Raw genomic sequence first — 16647 nt, 5'->3', positions numbered from 1 at the left:
AGAAAATGAACTTCATATTTTAAGGATGAATGAGAGGGTCTTTAATGACTTCTGCTTACCTGACAGTGGCCCATTCCTGCCTGGTCAATTGGAGTAATTGTGAGGAGCAGAGAGTGGGGTCAAGAAATTAACCATCACCATTAAAACCAAGGGCTTCCCAGGTGGCACTAGTGGTAAGAACCTGCCTGCCAATGCAGGAGACATAAGAGATGGGGGTTCAGTCCCTGGGTCGGGAAGGTCCCCTGGAGGAGGGCATGGAAACCCACTCCAATATTCTTGCCTGGAGAATCTTACGGACAGGGGAGCCTGGTGGGCTACCGTCCATAGGGTCGCAAAGAATCTGACACAAAGCGACTTCGCATGCATGCATCTCACTGAGAGACCCTGGCCCCTAAAGAGCCCCTACACTCCCCTTCCTGTAAGTAGGCTCTTTGAGCAGCGGCTTCGATACCCAGAGGTCCTTGTGGAAGACACATTTCCCCAGGGGCTAAACACCTGTCTGTTGGGAGTCATTTCCTGCTTGGCCTGGATTGAGTGCTAATTGTCATCCTCACTATCCTTCAAGGGTGGGTGGCTCTTCACAGTTTAGAAAGTACACACTAATCTCATTTTCTCTAGCCTGGTGAACTTGAAAGAGCTTATACTTTGGAATTTTGTACCTATCTAGGTTCAGGTCCCAGCTGTCTCACTTTCTAGCTGTGTGGCTTCTTGTTCCCCGTTTGTAAGTGGAAATGACAGTATCTACCTACCCCCCCACATAGCCTAAATTGAAGATTAAATGGGGTTATATAATCCAGCATATTATCAGACAATCAATTAGCATCCAATCCTTTCTTCTTCCTGGCCTTCCCCTGGAGATGAGAAATGATGCTTGGGGAGGCCTTGTCTCACCTGGGAAACCCACCCACCAGGTGCTGAGCCAGGCATCCTCCTGGTCTGGGCACCTAACCATTGTTCAAGAGGTTGCACTGTCACAACAGGAAGAAGTACTGGACAGGGGAGCAGCAACGAGCCCTGGAAACCCGAGAAGCTGCTTCTCAAGGATCTAGATTTGGGCCCACAGAACTAGTTTTGACAGGTGAGAGGAAACACTGAAATGCGGGGACAGACATGGAGGGGAAGGGAGAACGCAAGGAGAAGCACAGCCTCCTCCTGCCTCTCCTGTCTTTCAGCTCTGCCCTCTGAAGAGGCTGGTGGGAACTCTGTGCTTGTGCTGGGAAGGCTCAGGAGGCAGCACGAGATGTGTTTTAGACTAAGAATCAGGAAGCCCTGATTCCAGTCTCAGATTTTCTCTCTATAACCTTGGGAATGTCACTTCCCACTTGGGAAACAAATGTCTCCATCTATTAAATGCATTAGATGAGATGACTTAAGTCAATCTCATCTTTGATACTTTATTTTTAGAGATAGGATAGCTATAAAAACATATTCTATAACCAGCTAGGGCAGGACTGGGATGGACCCCTCGGCTTTAGGAAGGACTGGCCGTAGTCCAGGATGCTGGTTTCTTGGGCAGGCCATTTGGTGAGACTTCACAATGACTGGTCATCTGATGATTCTTGTGTCTCTACTCACACCCAGGGCACCTCGTGCAAATGGGCTGTGACTGACTTGGTGAACAGTAACAGATTCAGACATTCCCATGCGAAGTGTTTTGACAGTCCTCTCCAAACAGAAGGAGCACAGTGGGCTGCTGTAACGAGAATTCTGGGGAGTACTATTTCTGGCTGTGTTTTGGTTTACCCTTGGCCTAGTACACAGGGTACAGTTGAAAATGGCCCCTGCTGAGAACACTTTCTTGTCTTTTGGGGCAAAATTTCCAAATTTTTACATGCAGCCTGTCAGCTCCAGACCTGCTGCCCCTTCCTCCACCTCCTCTGGTCTCCCAGAAAAGCAGGGTCACGCCCCTACTCCACATTGCTCCCACTGGGCCTCTGAGTCATTCCCAACAGGGTCGGGACATATACTAACAGCTTGTCATTAGGGATTTGGAGCTGGACAGTCCTGGGCTCAAATCCCAGTTCCTCCACTTGTTAGCCGTGTGATCTTAGGCAAGTCACCTAACCTCTCTGACCCTCAGTTTTCACCTCTCTGACCCTCAGTTTTCAGTTTCAACTGGAAATGACACGACGCACCCAATAGAATGATTTTAAGAATCACAAGGAGATACATCACTGAACTAAATCCTGCCAGACATCCTTCACTGTGTTTGTCTCTCTATGCAAACCATTCTGGATGATCTATAAAAGCTAGGCTTTTGCTCAGATGCCCCTCTTGAGTTTTGGCCCTTTTTCCTATCTTCTGGTCCAAACCCAGCAGAATGGACTGGGCCTGGGCTCTGGCTGTGCTGCTATTCCACTGGCCCAGGGACTCCTGACTGCAGGCAGGAGTTTTTCCATCGATGGAGAGATACGTAACAATAACAGTTGATTTTATTATGCACTTTCTATGTTCCTGGTTTATCATCATTTCCTCCTCATATCAAACCTAGAGGTAGGCACCACTCTCAATCCTATTCAACAGATCAGGAAACTGAATGTCACAAAGGTTTAGGTCCAAGGTCAGAGTCAAGAGTAGTGGAGGCTGAGTTCTGATACCCAGTGTGTCTGACTACAGAATCTTCTCTTTTAATCACCAGTCTCTCTGTTTTTCAGTGTTGAATCCTCCCTGCATATTCACTTCTGGCTTTTTCAATAATCAGCACCACATTAGCAACCAATAATTGAAGCCTTATACTCATCACAGGGCTTCCCTGTTGGCTCAGTGGTAAAGAATCCTCCTGCCAGTGTAGGAGACAGGGATCCCTGGGTCAGGAAGATCCCTTGGAGAAGGAAATGGCAACCTACTTCAGCATTCTTGCCTGGAGAATCCCATGGACAGAGAAGCCTGGTGGTCCATGGGGTTATGAGCTGGACATGACTTAGCAACCAAACAACATAATAATGCTCAGTACATATATTATCCCATTTGACTTTCCCAGAAATCCTATGAAGTAGATATTTTCATACCCATTTTACAAATGAGAGAGCTGAGGTCAGAATAAGTACATTATCCAAAGTCAACCAGCTGTGAAAGGAGAATCCAGGATTCAGATACCATCTATGATCTCTTTGTATCTCCTTGATCACTGTACCATGTACCAGGGCTTTATAAGTATTAATTCTCATCACAGCCCTATGGACTAGGTAATACTAGTATTCCCATTTTATAGAAAGGGAAACTGAGGTAGAGAGCAATTAAGACATTTGTTCCAGGCTGGATCTTATACACAGGTAGTTTAACTCAAGTGTCTGTGATCCTAACTTTGAGTGTTGTGTTGCTATAAGACGCAAAGGATGCCAGGCAAGGGATGGAGAAGAGGAAATTATTTCAAAGGAGAGCGGAGTGCATGTTCCTGAGTCCAGGAACTACTAAAGCTCTCTGCCTACATGGACTGTGTCCCCCAGAACCCTGGCTTCTGTCTGCCAGAGGTGTCGGCCACCCTGGAGAATTTTCCAGCATTGAGCAACAGTGTAGGTGTTTTGTTTCCTTTAGGCCCACAGAGATGTATCATGAGGAAATTGCCTCAGACTCTTGGCTAAGCTGTGACTCCACAATTCAACTACAACATCCTCTGAAGAAACGGAAGTCAACAGTTTTCAGTGACCAATTACATTTAAATGTGCAGGGAGGGAAAAAAAAAAAAAAGACTTTTATCAGTAGAGGCAGAAACAAACATGCATTAAGTGGGCTGGGACACTGGAGACATTAAACCTCACAGTAATCCACTGGAATTGTGATTTGCCCGATTTTACAGAGAAATAAACTAAGGCTCAGAGCAGCAAAGTGATGTCCCGAAATCAAGTGGTAAGTACAGGAGCCGGGATATGGTCCAAGGCCCACATATATGACTGTAGGCTGCCTGCTAGCTGGTTCCCTGTGGCCTCTCATTTGCCTATGACTGATCCATATGGTTTCAGAATTTCCCCATTGTTAATGGTGAAATAACCAAGAATATCTGCAAAGACACAGAGGCCATTCTGCCAATCTGGTGTGTTGTAGTGTACAATGTCATTATTCTGAAAAACACAGCTTCAGGAAAAGAAATAGTTTACAAGAAAAACTTGCAAGAAATCTTGAAGCCATAAAGAAAGAGATTCATGGATGTGAACACATGAAAACTTAAAACTCCTATATGAGACACTATAAGCAAAGGTAGGTATTGAGGGTCTTATTACAAGAAAGTCTTTAATATATATGACAAAGAATTGATGTACAGAGCACACGAAGAACCCCTCCAGATCCCTGAGGGAAAGACAAACAACCTTATGGGAACATGAAGAGAGGATAGTAATAGGCCATTCACAGAAAACAGAGGGTCTTTCCAGGTGTTGCTAGTGGTAAAAACCTGCCTGCCAATGCAGGAGACATAAGAGACGTGGATACAATCCCTGGGTTGGGAAGATCCCCTGGAGGAGGGCATAGCAACCTACTCCAGAATTCTTGCCTAGAGAATCGTATGGACAGAGGAGCCTAGCTGGCTACAGTCTATAGGGTCGCAAAGAGTTGAACCTGACTGAAGCGACTTAGCATGCACAACAGAGGACAGTATTAAGTGACTGAAGATAAATAAAGAAAATGTTCATTCTCACTAGCAACAGGGCTGAGGCAAAGGAAAGGAACAATGAGCTGTCATTTTCTGCCTAAGAAATGGGCAAAAATGTTAAATGATTAACAATATGCAGTGTTGGCAAAGGCACGAGGGTACCACTGACAGGGAGACCAACTGGGACAGCCTCTTTAGAGGATAGTTTTGGCCACAGCTAACAATTTTCACTTTCATGCATTGGAAAAGGAAATGGCAACCCACTCCAGTGTTCTTGCCTGGAGAATCCCAGGGACGGGGGAGCCTGGTGGGCTGCCGTCTATGGGGTCGCACAGAGTCAGACACGACAAGCGACTTAGCAGCAGCAGCAGCATGATTTCAAACACACAAATCCTTCCAGTAGAAATTCCACCTTTGGTATCTCTCCAAGAGAACTGTTCATATTTATGTATAAAGAACCATACCCAGGATGATCCTTCTATCTCTGTTTGCAAAAGCCAGACACTAGAAACAAACTAAATGTCTGTCAATAGGACATTGGTTAACTAACGTTTACGTATGCAGGCTCTGGCTCTGGCATTTCTATCAATATGCAACAGACATGGGGTGGCTCTACATGCACTGACATATTCCAAATAGCTAATAAGTGAAAAAAACCTTGCAGAACAGTTTTTACTACATGACCCTATACATGCATGGGTGCGTGTGTATATATATATATATACATATATATATATATATATGTATATATATATATATACACATATCTGTAACTGTATTAAAAAGATTCAGTTCAGTTCAGTTGCTCAGTCGTGTCTGACTCTGCGTGAATCGCAGCACACCCGGCCTCCCTGTCCGTCACCATCTCCTGGAGTTCACCCAAACTCACGTCCACTGAGTTGGTAATGCCATCCAGCCATCTCATCCTCAGTCATCCCCTTCTCCTCCTGCCCCCAATCCCTCCCAGCATCAGAGTCTTTTCCAATGAGTCAACTCTTTGCATGAGGTGGCCAAAGTACTGGAGTTTCAGCTTTAGGATCATTCCTTCCAAAGAACACCCAGGGCTGATCTCCTTTAGAATGGACTGGTTGGATCTTGCAGTCCAAGGGACTCTCAAGAGTCTTCTCCAACACCACAGTTCAAAAGCATCAATTCTTCGGGGCTCAGCCTTCTTCACAGTCCAACTCTCGCATCTGTACATGACCACTGGAAAAATCATAGCCTTGACTAGATGGACCTTAGTCGGCAAAGTAATGTCTCTGCTTTTGAATATGCTATCTAGGTTGGTCATAACTTTTCTTCCAAGGAGTAAGCGTCTTTTAATTTCATGGCTGCAGTCACTATCTGCAGTGATTTTGGAGCCCAAAAAGATAAAGTCTGACACTGTTTCCACTGTTTCCCCATCTATTATAGAGATTAAAAAGACAAATAAAAAGGACAATACGATTACCTCTGATCAGGGGATATTTGAATCTTTTGCCTTTTACTCTATGTGCTTAGCTGCTCAGTCATGTCTGACTCTTTATGACCCCAGGGACTGTAGCCCAGCAGGCTCCTCCATCCATGGGATTCTCCAGGCAAGAATACTAGAGTGGGCTGCCATGCCCTTCTCCAGGGGATCTTCTCAACCGAGGGATTGAACCCAGGTCTCCCCGCATTGCAGGTGGATTCTTTACCAGCTGAGCTACCAGGGAAGCCCATTGCTATGTTGTTTGAGATTTTACAATATAAATGTATTTCCATCATTTTTCAGTTATTTAAAGAGAAGCAATTCACAGAAGTGGAGACACTTGTCTTGGGTTCTGGGTAATGTCCTGTTCACCTAGGATTGAGAAGTACTCTGGTCCAGGGCTGAGACTCCCTCCTCTGCAGATGGGACTGGAAAGCAGCTCCTTTGGAAGCCTCCCTCCTCCCCGACCTTCTCTCCCTCTCATTTCCGGAAGGGCTCACCCATTGCAACACAGGCACATTGTATACATTCCTCTTGGGCACATATTCACTCAGAATAGCTACTGCATAGGTCAGTTCAACACCCGAGAGCTTCTGAATCGTGGACCAAAGATTCTCGTCACCTTGATAAAACTTGTACACACTCACATCCCGAAAGAACCACAACAGCAATAACAAATTGTCAGGCTCCCTCAGCACAAGCCTTGATTTAAACCATGGGGTTCAACAGACACATACTGGATGCAGAGCTCCTTAAATAATGGCTCTGCTAGCCTAAAACATATCAGATGTTCCTTTAGCCTTAGCTCACCCAAGACATAAACTATGTGTTCGGGGGAAAGCAAAGTCAAATGACTCATGACAGAGTTTGTTTTTAGTATGAATTATTTTTTCTGGCTCCTTGCTTTTAAAGACGATCCTTTTCAGATGGACGGATGCAAGGGCTGCTGGGAGCTGGGCTCAGGAGCCTAGCAGTCCCAGCTCTTCTGGAAGCTGGGAGTGGGTGTCCCGGGAAGGAGAGCTGATCTCCATAGCATCATTCCCATGATGCACAACTTCTTTTTCCTTTCAAAACAAGCCAGTGCCAGCCTGTGTGAGATGGGGAAAAGAGCATTGGATTTGGAATCTGAGAGATCTGAGATCTGAGCTCTGATTCCAACTGTTCCATTTACAAATTGCACCCTGCAGGGAATGTTACATGATTCCTCTGGTCCCTGGGTTGAAGCCTGAAAAGATTCTCAGAATAAGTATCACTCTGGACCGAGGTGGGGACTCAGTGAGGTAGCCAAGGTGAAGCATGTCCCTCACAGTAGGCACTGGACTGGACTCCTCAGGGTAGAGGTGTCCTACAACCACAGGATCCATCCTGTTTGCTGAGAATAGAGCAGAAAATGTTTGAGGAAGGAAAGCAGCAATGCACCTTGTACCTACAGTGTACCAGGTACCGTTCTAACTGCTTTATATGAATTATTTCATCCCTCTTTACAAACAACTCTATACATTTCTTTGCTATCCACCAGAGAGAGTAAGTGGAGAAGGCAATGGCCACCCACTCCAGTACTCTTGCCTGGAAAACCCCATGGGCGGAGGAGCCTGGTAGGCTGCAGTCCATGGGGTCTCAAAGAGTCGGACACGACTGAGCGACTTCACTTTCACTTTTCACTTTCATGCATTGGAGCAGGAAATGGCAACCCGCTCCAGTGTTCTTGCCTGGAGAATCCCAGGGATGGGACATCCCGGTGGGCTGCTGTCTATGGCGTCACACAGAGTCAGACACGACTGAAGCGACTTAGCAGCAGCAGCAGCAGCAGCAGAGAGATTAAGACACCCGATGAAGGCTACACAGGTGGTTAGTGGAAGAGCTGGGATATGAATACTTGTGATATGGCTTTAGAGCAGGAAGGAAAGAGGGAAAATAAGCAGACCAGAGGCTCAGTGCGGGGACTCTAAAGAAGGGCTACATCAGGAATAGCTGAGCTCTTGCATCACTGCAGAACAGACACGGGGAGGAGAAGGCCACCAGGAGCAAAGTCATGCTATCCACCAGAGAAAGTAAGTGGAGAAGGCAATGGCCACCCACTCCAGTACTCTTGCCTGGAAAATCCCATGGACGGAGGAGCCTGGTAGGCTGCAGTCCATGGGGTCTCAAAGAGTCTCCTGCGTGGCTCTGCAGGAACACAGGTGAAGGACAGTCAGACCTACCCATGAGTGTGGCAGATCAGGATAGCTCCTTAGGGTGCTCTGGACCAGGAGATGCCCAGGCTTCTTGGGGAGTAAGCACCCCAGGGCAGGGCTGGTACCCATACATACCCACTCCCTCCCTCTCTTCATCTGATGGAATTAAGATGATCACAGAATTACAGAGCTGAAAGGGATCTCAGCCATTGCCTGGCATCACTCCATTGCACAGGGTAGATACCAATGCCACACCACAAGCAGAGCAAAGACCGGAAACCAGGTCCTTGCCTCTTTCAAGACAGCACTCTTCCTCTCGCATCTCAAACACTCTAACAGCCACTGTCCCTTCTATGTACAGCCTTGAGATTCCGACTTCATTTTTTAACCCTTTATCCATCCCGCAGTTGTCATCTAAGTAATGTTCAGGAAAGATAGGAATGCTGGTCATTGGGCTTGGGATAGATGAATTCCCCAGGTTAAAAATGACTGCTTAACTCACTTTTCCAATAAATCCCTGCATGATCTATGAGGCGAGCAGCCTTCTGATAATCACACAGGTTTTCGTGAGAGTCTGCCCACAGGCACAGGACAGGCAATATTTGGAAGAGTGACTTATCAAGGTAAATTAACAAAATGTCTTCTGGCTTTCTACTTCCATGTTAGGAGCTGCTCCTGCAAGACCAAAGCATTAATTTGTTCATTCGCTTATTTACTCAAATTCATCTTTTCATCCAGTACACACTGAGTTCACCTTCAGGTTCATGAGTCCTTTGTTCCCAAGAGCTAAAATTCTGTACACCCTCCCCCATCTCAGCCACAGACACACACAGACACACACACACACATACACACACACACACGTCTTGGTGCAACTGTCATTCCTTCGGAACGTTTTCTCTGAGAGCAGACTCCAGTATGGTTGGCTGTCTACTTCACTGTATTTTTCCTCTGCAATACTGTAAGAAACTTGAGAACAAGGACTGGGTCTTTCTTGTTTAGACCTGCATCTAGGGACAGAGAGAGACAGACCTAGCGTAAGTGGCTGGCACTCAGAAACAGTGCCGGATAAATGAATGCAAGAGGGAACAAGGCTTGAAGAATGATTCTGACATAGACTCTGCCCTCAGTAAGCTTCTAGCCTGGTGGGAGGAAGAGTTGCCATACAGATGAGGAGTTGCCATACATATGCCATACATATGAACAGACATTGCCTGGTCTGTTCTGTACTACGGGAGCACTGAAGGATGAATGACTCACTGTGCCAGGAAGGGCTGGGACCTCACTTCTGCCTTATGCTCACTCTAATCTGACTTTACACAACAGACATACATTACATGTGAGTGTACCTGGCAGACACACGGAGTGTAGGCTCTCCCAGTCTGATCCTCTTGCCAGTGTCCCTCCCTGCCCCCTGACATCCATGAATATCAGCCCAGGATTCTGTCATTCCAGATCATTTCTTTGAATTCAGCAAGACCAGGGTCTGAGGCAGAAAATGGAGTGTCAGAGAGCTAAGGAGGGAGAGAAAGAAGAGACCCATTCCATGTGTTTTTTCCTGTTCTTCTTCAGACATGTTCTGTTCATTCCCGCCCAAGGACCTTTGCACCCCCTGTGCTCTCTGCCATGCCAGTCTCATCTCAACATCCTAACCCAGGAGGGCCCTTCTACCACGCTGCTCACACAGCAGTCCCACCAGCACAATCTGCCTGGCCTCTCTTTGTTCCTTTATGTTGCTTTACTTCCTCTTGCAGCATTTATTTATTTATTTATTTTTTGCTACCTGAAATCCTATTATTTATTGTGACTACTTGTTTCCAGAAATACTTGTATGAGACTCCTCCCAACGAGAGTATAAACTCTGTGAGGGCAGACATTGCTCTTTCAGGAGGTAAAGCTGGAGTCACCCAGTGGGAAGTTGACAGGTATAAAAGGGTGAAGGGAAGCATAAGCCCCCAAAGGGACAGTTGGTTAATGGGACAAAGAAAAGTGACCCAAACTAATTCTTAAAGTCCAAGAAAGAGCCAATAATATTAACCTTTCAATTGCACACTAGCTATGGCAGGCTCATACATTACCTTGCAGATGTTTCCTTTTTGGGAACATACAAACATTCTGTAAACATGTATAAAATGGGAATACTTTTAGATCTTATCCCATGATATTGTTTTGGTGATTAAATATGCTAATTCATGTAAAGTGATTTGAACAGTGTTTGCCATGTAGAAGTCATCAAGTGATGCCTAAAATCATTATCACTGCCATCATCATCTACAGAGATACGGCACATAGATAGTAATATCTGTTTACAAGACTTTTATGTACTGCTATGCACTATATTTAATTTTTCTTTTTAAAGTGAACCACAGAACATCTACAGCGTACAAAGTTAAACACATGTTAAATTTTGGATTTAATATGATGCAAAAAACAGTTTTGTAAGCATTATTTATCAGCACTAATATAATCAAAGAATTGTATTGTGTCTTTTAATAAACACATTTGTGATACTTTTAATCAGGTTTTAAAACGTTTTCAGATGTAAACACAAAGAACCGTGTAAGAACTCCAGAAATAAGAAGAAACAATAATGAAACGTTAATGGGAAGCATAAACAGGCTGAAGGCTGAAATAAAACTTTATAAGGACTAATACAGAGAACAATGAAGAAAGAAGAGAGCATGTGGAAATGCGAGAGGCAAGTAATTACTATAAGAGAGCAAAATCGAAGCTCCACATGCAAGAATCATTTCACTGCAATCATGTTGGAAAATGCCTGTTACAAGGATGAAAACAGCAAGAAAACTGCTGGACATAAGAACAAGAGTGAAACATGTTAAAGAAATACAATGATATTTTATTAACAATTTTTAAAAAATCTGCTAGAACAGAATATTTTACTCCAAGTGCAGCTAATTCTTTATAAAAGGAATGCTTTCTAGTTACAGCTCTTTTTGGTTTGTCACCAGATTGGAAACCTGGTGGATGGAGATAGCAGCCTACTTCATCAGGCTACCACTGCCTCCTCTCTTCTTCAATCCCAAGACCGACAAGCCTTTTGTCATTACATCCTGAAGAGCAGGGGAACTTAAAAGGAATGATGCTAAAGCTGAAACTCCAGTACTTTGGCCACCTCATGCGAAGAGCTGACTCATTGGAAAAGACTCTGATGCTGGGAGGGATTGGGGGGAAGGGGGAAAAGGGGAAGACAGAGGATGAGATGGCTGGATGGCATCACTGACTCGATGGACGCAAGTCTGAGTGAACTCCCGGAGTTGGTGACCGACAGGGAGGCCTGGTGTGCTGCGATTCATGGGGTCGCAAAGAGTCGGACACGACTGAGCGACTGAACTGAACTAAGAACATTTCAGCAGCACATGCAATGTTCCCCATAGCCTGTAGGTGGTGCTATTGCAAAACTAACAGAAGTGTGAATCATCACAAGAGGGAGAAAATGAACACAGTACATTTAGTACAAAACACTAAAAGCAATAACAACTCAAAAGGCAGACACCATTCGTTACAGAAACTACAAACAATTTACTATCTCCAAGGCACTTATTAACTTCCTTTTAAATTCAGGGACTCATCTCATGAAGAAGAGACATTTCATTTTTCAACCAGAAAAAAAAAAAAAAAAAAAAAAAACCCTCTCAGGGTTATTCTCTTTCTAAACCATTTACATTTAAGGGCCCAGTGCAAATGATGCTAAAAGTCTGTGGTATAAATTGTTTATGATCAAAATTGGCTTAATAACCCAAAAGAACTAGACTAACATTCAGAGTAAAAATATAAGACAGTGACTGAGGGCTGGCTGGGGAAAAATAAAGTTATGTTAATACAGCTTGAAAGTCAACCAAAAGCCATAATATTACTAAATATATTTAAACATGGTTTTCATTTAGATTTGGCATCTTGACTAATGGGGATGTATTAAATAATACCTGGCTGCTAAGAATATACATGTTTAGGAATCAGTGCCACATAACACACATATACAATTCAGTTTCATTGTTATTTAAGGCTTCTCTTCTATTCTGTGGGCACACACACATATTAAAAATTAAGTACACACTCAGTGTATGCTCAACCCTTTTAAAAGGCTTTCTTTTTAAACAGAAACACACAATGGAAAGTGAACTCAACTCTGGTGAAATGTAATGGATGCATCCCTTTGGGGCCAGCTGTCCTGTTTATCAAAAGAAAGAAGATGGGAGGGTCAAATCCAGGGGGAAAAAAAATCATGAGTGGTCAGCAAGGAGAGTGCTGAGAGAGGAGCCCAAATCGGTTTCCATCTGCAGGCTTCCTTGTGAAATGAATGGTACCTTTTACCATGAGGCCATGGGGATATTGGAGTGGGAAGAGGGAGAATATCTTGAGATATGGGGACGTACTAGTGGCCAAAGAAATGCAGGCACGTGTTGAGTGATTCCCAGTGCATTAAAGAAACAGTTTTTAAAAAATGGCAGCAGGGCGAGCAGGATCTGTAGTTTTCTGGGCATCTGGTTAACACAAGCCAGTGAGACTTCAAATGCTGATGATGCAAAGGGCCAAGGGCCATAATAGAGCACTACTCAGAGTTTTGGATGAAAAAGTACTATATCTGACATACAGAGGCTGCATAATAAATGAGCATTCTCTCCTTTCCAGTATCACGAGGTTCCTAGAACTCCCAGCCTGGAACAAGACATCTCAGTGGCCAAAATGTCAGATAACATCACATCCCATCTCTGAACAATCCAGTGGAAGAAATTACTGATTATTATTTTTCAGTTTGAGAAACTAAGTCCAGAAATAATATCTTACCACATAGAAGGAGAAAAAAAACACAAGCTTTAAAACAGAAAAATTATATACCAGTAGTATTCTATCCATCCACAGATAACAGAAGCATAGCTTTGAGAGTTTATCGTTACCCATGATCCTAGATTTAGTAAGTTACAGAGGCTAGACTGGAATCCAAGGCTATTTTACTTGAAAATCCACTTTTTAAATCACTAACCACCACCTCATGGTTCCTTTGTGGCTGACGGAAGACTTGAGGTGGAAGCAATGAAGGGAACCGGGGGTGAGGGTTGGAGATACAGCAAGCAATCTCATTTATGTCCCTTGTCACCTGCTTAGAAAAGATCGGAAGACGAAGGCTTGAGTTCCTCTTAGATATTGATTTTCACTGCTGCTGTCGTCCACAACTGAGCTATCTATTTCCCCCACTGGAGAAAAGTCACTAAAATAGTAAGCATGCCAAAGTCTTCACGGTGATGATGGGTATAATCAGGAACCACTGAGAACGGCCTGTGTCACATCAAGAAAACAACCAGGAAGGAGAGAAATTCTGACACATGTCACCATGAGTCTGGCTCTTGAGGACATTATGCTAAATGAAAGCAGCTAGTCACAAAAAAGACAAATATGTATGATTGCATTTATATATGTACTGAGAGAAGTGAAATTCACCAAGATAGAAAGTAAAATCATGGTTGCTAGAACCTGGAGGAGAGAGGGGTGGGGAACTGTTGTTTAATGGGTAGAAAGTTCAGTTTTGCAAGATGAAAAGAGTTCCGGATCTTGGTTGCACAATAATGTGAATAATACTTAACACTATTATATTATTTATGCAAAAATGGTAAATTTTGTTATGTATATTTTACAATTAAAACAAACAAATGAACAGAATCAGGGATGCCTTCTCCAGTGATCATTTACAATGTTCTGCTTGGCATAGGATGAAGCATGACCTCCCAAATTTTTAAGTTTGTGAAAATAAAAGTCCTTTTGTGGTATATCACTGCTACTTTTCTGGAAAAAAGGAGACAGTTTTTTTTTTTTTTCTTTTCACATGTAACTTGTTTTGTTTTGTTTTTTGTGGCCACACCTCTCAGCAAGTAGGATCTTAGTTACCTGACCAGGGATTGAACTTGCACCTCCTGCATTGGAAGCACAGAGTCTTAACCACTGGACCACCAGGGAAGTCCTTATGTGTAACATTTTATATCTGCATGTTTTATATGAATTCTCATCCTGGTTTGATCAGCTAAGAGCTCTGAACAAAGCACTTCTCTCTGGGTCCCAAGTTCCACATCCATAAAAGGCAGGATTGGGTGAGATGATCTCTGAGTGCCCTTTCAATTCTCAGATTCCAATTCCTGTTTTTGAAAATGCTAACACTATCTATGTTAGTAAGTATGCATGTTATTTATTATTGACATTCATCAGAACATTTTTGCAAAGTCATGAGTTACTTCTGAAATACCCACTCATTGCATTATTACTGAGGGATGAGTGGCTGGGTGAGGCAGACACAGTTAAAGGTGTCCTGGAAGGAGCATTGGACTGGGAGTCTGAGGCTCTGGCTTAGTCCTGGGGTCTGCCACTTGCTGGCCCAGTGAATCAGAAAGAAAGGAAGCATTTATTGGGGCCTTCTATGCATGAGGCTTCCCTGGTGGCTCAGACAGTAAAGAATATGCCTGCAATGCAGGACACCTGGGTTCAGCGCCTGGGTTCAGAAGAGGCCCTGGAGAAGGGAATGGCAACCCACTCCAGTATTCTTGCCTGGAGAATTCCATGGACAGAGGAGCCTGGCAGGTTATAGTTCATGGGGCCACAAAGAGTTGGAGACGATTGAGCAACTAATACTTCTTTCACTTTCTATGCATGAGACACTTTCACACATGTTACTTTATTGCTTCACAAATTTTAGTTATTCACATACCATCTTCATAATTGTTTCCATGTTCAAGTATCATGTGTAGTATTATATTAGTATAATATTTTCTTTTAAATTCTGAACGAATTCTTTTTTCTCTTTTTTCAAATTGCCTTGTTCTAGGCAAAAATATCTATGAAAACATAGGTATGATTCTGGTTACCTTTTTCTAGTATATGTTAACTTAAATATATATCTATTATAAAAAGAGTGTCCACAAGCCACCTAAGTTTAATCCTGGGTGCTACCAATACCTGTGCATTTGGGGAGAAGCCATGTTATTCTATTTTGTATCCATTTATGGCTCCTGGACACTTGAATCCATGGAGTTTAATAACTCATTCCAGTTTGAACCAACAGACCCAAAGCAATGTGCTGGTTCACGTTCCTCTCATCTTTCCTGTCCCCACTCTCACTGTGTCTGACCCAGAGGATTGCTAACACCTGGGAAAGTGCATTGACAATGTGTTACCTATTGTTCTTCCTGTTCTTTGGATCTCAGGTTAGAAGTTCCTTCCTCTGGGAAACTCCTCTTGACGTATGAAGTAGGAATAAGAAGCCCCTGTCCTTGTTACCACAGCACCCTTGCTTTCCACCCTTCACCTGCATCTCTATTGCCAGGCAATTTCTCTATCACCCCAAAATGCTCACAAGAGCTCCAAGGTGGTAAGAGTGGAAATATATGGATCTTGTCACTTCTCCACCATCCAGCATGAAGTTACTGCCAAATATAGCATTGTTATTCACTCGCTCAGCTGTGTCTGACTCTTTGCGACTCCATGGACTACAGCACACAAGCTTCCCTGTCCTTCACTAGGGAAGGACATACAGGATTGGTGCCCTTTTAATTTGTAAAATGGACACATGAATGATGGGAAGGTTGGTGGGATTTTTCAACCCTGTTATCTGGTACTACTTGTACACTTGATGGTCTTGACTCTGGGTTTACAGCAGCACTTTTCAATGTTTGGTCCTTTAGCAAAGTAAAATGCTCCATGAAAAACTAATTTTTTGGTCAAGTAAATTTAGGAAAGTCTGTATTCTAAATGCCTCCACAACCTAGGAGATTCACAAGGCATGTTAATATATTAAACTCTTATGCAAAGTCTTACTATAAAGATACCTAGTTAACTTGAATGTAGTGTTTTCCAAAGGAATTATTTCCAGGAATATCTTCTAATGTCCAAAAGAAAAGTCTATGGGAAATCCTGGCCTATTGAGAACTTGGGCTCTGAGTAAATTTTTCTCATGATTTCTGTGAATTCTTTGTCTTGGTTGTCCTTCCCCCAGCGAAACAGCACAGCCGGAAGGAGGAGAGACATGTACACGGGGCTGGACAAAAAGGGAACAGAGACAATAGAACCTTTGACAAAACTGAACACAGGAATGGGCTACCAGCCCAGGAACTAACCAAAAATATTTTGACAATGAGTAGAATGCCCTCATTTGTATCACACCTCAGAGCTTTCATAGTTCTACACACGTACATCACTGCACATCACTGCAACTGCTTTTCTTCCTCTTTCCCTTTCCTTCTTTTCTTCTCCAGCATCAGCATCACCAAGGTTAAATAACACAGCACACTGTCTGTGCCAGACATTTGCTGTCAGTGTGGTAACTGATGAGATGATGTTGCATTGCACTTTGTAGATCTAGAGTCCCAGAAAGCTACTACTAGTGGTAGCAATAATAATGACAAAATTAATGATAGCCACCTCTCACTTTTGGTGAG

General features: G+C 43.5%; 1 protein-coding gene across 18 annotated transcripts in view; it reads right to left on the bottom strand.

The window, feature by feature from the left end:
• Window positions 1-16647, bottom strand: part of FGGY (FGGY carbohydrate kinase domain containing) — a 625499-nt gene that overhangs the window by 54388 nt on the left and 554464 nt on the right. The gene's annotated exons all lie outside the window — the stretch shown is intronic.

This window comes from Ovis aries, chromosome 1, assembly GCF_016772045.2.
Source record: "Ovis aries strain OAR_USU_Benz2616 breed Rambouillet chromosome 1, ARS-UI_Ramb_v3.0, whole genome shotgun sequence".
NCBI lineage: Eukaryota > Metazoa > Chordata > Mammalia > Artiodactyla > Bovidae > Ovis > Ovis aries.
The sequence above is the reverse complement of the archived record's forward strand: the minus strand, read 5'-3'. Positions and strand labels throughout refer to the sequence as shown.